Source organism: Coptis chinensis, chromosome 3, assembly GCF_015680905.1.
Source record: "Coptis chinensis isolate HL-2020 chromosome 3, ASM1568090v1, whole genome shotgun sequence".
Lineage (NCBI taxonomy): Eukaryota > Viridiplantae > Streptophyta > Magnoliopsida > Ranunculales > Ranunculaceae > Coptis > Coptis chinensis.
This window is the reverse complement of record NC_141458.1, coordinates 40,343,237-40,347,466: the sequence shown is the minus strand read 5'-3', so window position 1 is coordinate 40,347,466 and position 4,230 is coordinate 40,343,237. Positions and strand designations below refer to the sequence as shown.

General features: G+C 37.1%; 1 long non-coding RNA gene across 1 annotated transcript; it reads left to right on the top strand.

The window, feature by feature from the left end:
* The first annotated feature begins 1,785 nt into the window (after positions 1 to 1,785).
* Positions 1,786 to 2,154, top strand: LOC147509603 (uncharacterized). Its single transcript, XR_015216587.1, has 3 exons — positions 1,786 to 1,831; positions 1,979 to 2,044; positions 2,134 to 2,154. It is a non-coding gene; the product is annotated as an uncharacterized LOC147509603 (long non-coding RNA).
* Positions 2,155 to 4,230: the final 2,076 nt, after the last annotated feature.

Here is a 4,230-nt window from a genome sequence, read left to right as displayed (position 1 = left end):
GACCATCATCACCATATGAAGTATTACAACACATATCGGTGAAGCGCTTAGAGTAGCAAGTGAAGCGGTGGGTTGGGAAATTGGGGCATCATCGACGCTCGAGTGAGAGTGTATCGTCATCCGGGAATTTTAGAAGTAATAGTTTTCAGAAATGGAAAGCTCAAATGCAAAGAGCATTACATAGAGGTGGTCATAAGGAGGAACAATATAGAAAGTCGAGTTTTAATCCACGAAGTTTTAGTTAATCGAAAAGGCAATGGTATCAACATCATTCAAAACAATTGGTACGAATGTTTTGTTGTATTATTGATGTTATTCAATTTTTCATTCTGCATTGCAATGGCATATGATTGAAAATGTATGAATATTGTTGCAGGATTTTTTGAACTATAAAGAACCCACGTCCATATTTGAACACTTTGTCATTGTGGGTCTTCCTTCGGATACTAATCTCAAGGCTGATTGAGGATCGTTTGCTAAGAAGAAGACATGGGAATTGCAGATGGCTTAAATGTGAAACGTTTGATACTAAAACTCTTCAATACCGTGGACCTTCTTACCCGATGTTGGAACCTCGTAAATGTAAATGATACATAGTTTGCCTTATTGGAAAAGTTCCCATTTTACTATTTTAGAATTAAATGTAAACCGTGACTCAAATGTAAACGATACATAGCCTAACATTATGACTCAATATTGGATGGATAAATAGTTTCAAGTTGAACAGGGACAACAATTTGATCCTTACCAAGAGCTAGTTTCTCCTTGCGTGCTCGTGGCAATTTGCATTTGAAATGTCACATCTCACTTTCTTGGCTAAATAAACCCCTCGATGTCATTCTCGTTATGCGGGCATTTGTAGATACTTGAACTCAGATATCTCCTCGGCACCGAAAAGTGGGACGGGGATTGATTCAAGCTAATGGCTTTCATTTAGGCGCGTTCTTGGTCTCATAGTTGATGGTTATGGCACTATTGATGGATGGGGTACAAATTAGTGGTCTAATTCATGCCGCAAATGTACCACAAAGAAGGTAACCGAAACGCCCCCATTAACATGTTTTGGAATAGATGCGTTCGGCAATTTTAAAGCTAATCGTCTCGGCTTTTGCTTTAATTTGCGGGATTGCACGAAAAATGGCACCAACAAGTAGTTTTATATGTTGATTGGTATATGTTCGCATCTAGTAATATTTGTTAATAAATTCCGATAAAATCGCTGAATTTTGTTGTTAGGCTATCAAGTTCATATTACGCCCAATAGTTATCTCAAATATTAACCGTGGTCCCGGGCATGGTATAAGGTAAGGATATTCATTCCATTGATCAGCAATCAATTGAAGTTGTAATGACCGACCCTCAAAACACGATTGAAGTATGTACTTTGAGAATCTATTGGCCGTTAGACTGGTAGGCTCATTATACGATTTGCCCTTGCCGTATGCCACAAAATTATGTGGATTTGGTGGTGCGATTAGTGAACCCCGGTGGTTTGCGGTGTATGGTGGTGGACCGGTGGTTTTGCGGTGTGTGGATTTGGATGGTGCGCGTGTGTGGTGGTGGTTTGGTGGTGCAATGTGGTGTGTGGTGGTGGTCGGTGGTGCGATGGTGTGACCGGTAATGAAGTGGATTGGTGATCGGGTACCGCGGTTGTTCGCGTTGGTGTGTGAGTGTGGTCTTTATTTTTGTTAGGTGGAGTGTGTCTTTGGTGTCTTTTCTGCTTTGGGTGGGGTGTGCCGGTGTCTTTCCGTGGGTGCCCGCTCCTCTTTGTGGTGTTGTTCTTGCGCCATCGGTGACACTGCTGCCATGGACCTGCTTCCCTTTCTTATTTGTTAGTTTCTTCCCTTTCTTATTTGTTAGTTTTCAATTTTGAGCCACTTTTAAGAAACCACCTGAAAACAACAAAATTTGATAATTTGCTCTGGAAAGCCATACCATTAGCAAATTTTCATTGATGACATTATTTGTAATTGCACAGGTTGATCTGGTAACCATGTTAGAGAAAGCCATCAGCTATGTAAAGTTTCTTCAGTTACAAGTAAAAGTAAGAAATCATGCAATTAAGCTACATACAATCTCATTTTCAAGTTATATATCAATCTTAGTCCAACAAGTTTTTTTTTCTTAATGCAGGTTTTGGCCACTGATGAGTTCGCCAAGTAAGGTGGAAAAGCACGAAGTTTCTCAAGTTAAGGAAGCCTTTGATGCCATCTTATCTTCTCACAAAGACAGAAACTCAAGCTCCAAGTGAATAACCCACATCGAAATTAAGAAGTCAAGAACTATAAGGGACAAATAAGATAGTCAATTGAGACAAAGGGCCTTGCATGGGATTTTAATGTATGTTCCGGCTTTATTCTCGGTATTTCTTTTTTTTTTTGATTTTCTAAGTGGGTTTTCTTTGGATCTTAATGATTCGATTGAGATATGAGATCTAGTGGTACTAGTGAATGAAAAGAATTCCATGTATCGGAAAAATAAGCATGATGATGTATATCTTGAATACTTGCAGATGGGTTTTTTTTGAAAGTTTGGGCGATCCAGATATTTGTATCTAATCACGTGAGTGATTTAACAAAGATCATCATTTTAATAGTTTAACATGTTTATAGTTAAAATGTCCAAGATGTTAAGGAAAGATAATATCATGAAGTATAATTTTATAAAGTTTGGTATTAGATGACAACCAAGATTGGAGGTAGATGTCTAGCTTGCTAGTTTCCCCTCAGAACGGATGAGCTTAGCAGTTTTAGAATGAGTTATGTCCGCAACCAAAAAAGAAGAAGAAACAGTTAGACTATCTATCGAGGATATTCTCTCTCCAATCATCATCGCTACTCACCTTAACTATCAACATTATTTTCGGGTCTCCAAACAACTACAAGCATAGATAGTCTTATCGCATCCTTGGCTACCCCGCAACGTATGAAAACTTGAATCTATTTAATATAAGGACTGGGATACACATAAATACCAAAGATTGTATGCATGATGATGTGTACCATATATGTGGGTGTAATACTTATTTTGTTTCCATTTGTATGCGTTTTCATTTTTAGTTGATACGGCGATATGGAGTTCCAGTCGGTGATATTCCTAATTACACAACATCGGATGGATCGGTAAGTCTTACTTTTGATATCATTACACGCTTTAATACGTTGTAGTGTACACCGTACCACTTTGGAGTTTATCTTTTGGGCTGATTGCGAGGTTAAGATACGAAAGAGAGCGAGGTGCGTTTGAAGATAATTGAACTCGAAATCGATGCCACAGAAATTGTATGCCTTCAAACACTTTTTCTTTTAGCATGAAATTGCAACCGATGAGTCCAAACCTACTTAGAGTTATACAATGCATCTTTGAACCTATGGCCTCTCGCTCTACATTTTTGATTGCTTTTGTACTTTCGCCTCTACATGATCCCTATGATAGAAATTTATTGAAAATACTCTAGATCATTATAACTTGTTTTTGACATGCCATTTAGAAACTAGATTAGTTATTTAGGCGTTCATTATGTCTATTATTCATGTCATTTAGGTATTGGATTGGTGATACAAGAAAAAGTTCCAATAAAATAAATTAAGTGAAGGTTGTTATCCATATACATTATGATTTCATGATTATTTTTGCTTGAATCTATGTAGATCTGTAGAGTGTTTACTTGTTTTATGTAGTAGTAGTATGTCCCGAAGACATTAAGAGGCTAGTTATGGAACTAGAAGTCCGAAACCGTTTTTTCAGTATAGGACTATAAGACTATTTAAAGCACATTAGGCCGAGATGGGAATTTTCTTGATTGTGTAGAAAAAGACTTCTCACCATTAAACTTTCACTCAAAGATCTTTTGTGACATAAGAGTTGGATGACTTCTCCAACTTTTCATATCCTTCTTCAATATTTTCATATAGTATTGTTTTTGTTTAATGTATTGCATTATGTTGCTTGGGAATTGTCTTGATTGTCTTTGATCTTGTTGTTAGTCATTTTTCACTAATGGTGTAACCTTATAAAAATAGATACCGATCGGACTTGGCTACCCGCAAATGGACATGCCTGATTCTAATATTTGCAGAGTTCAAACTTTGGTGTACACAATGGAAATCAACGTATTTAGAAGTGAAACTAAGATATCCATCCATTTGTAATTAAGTCGGCTAGATTACAGTTGAAAATTAGTTTCATAAATCATAATATAATAATTATGTTGATTGTGGGTTGAGTTCC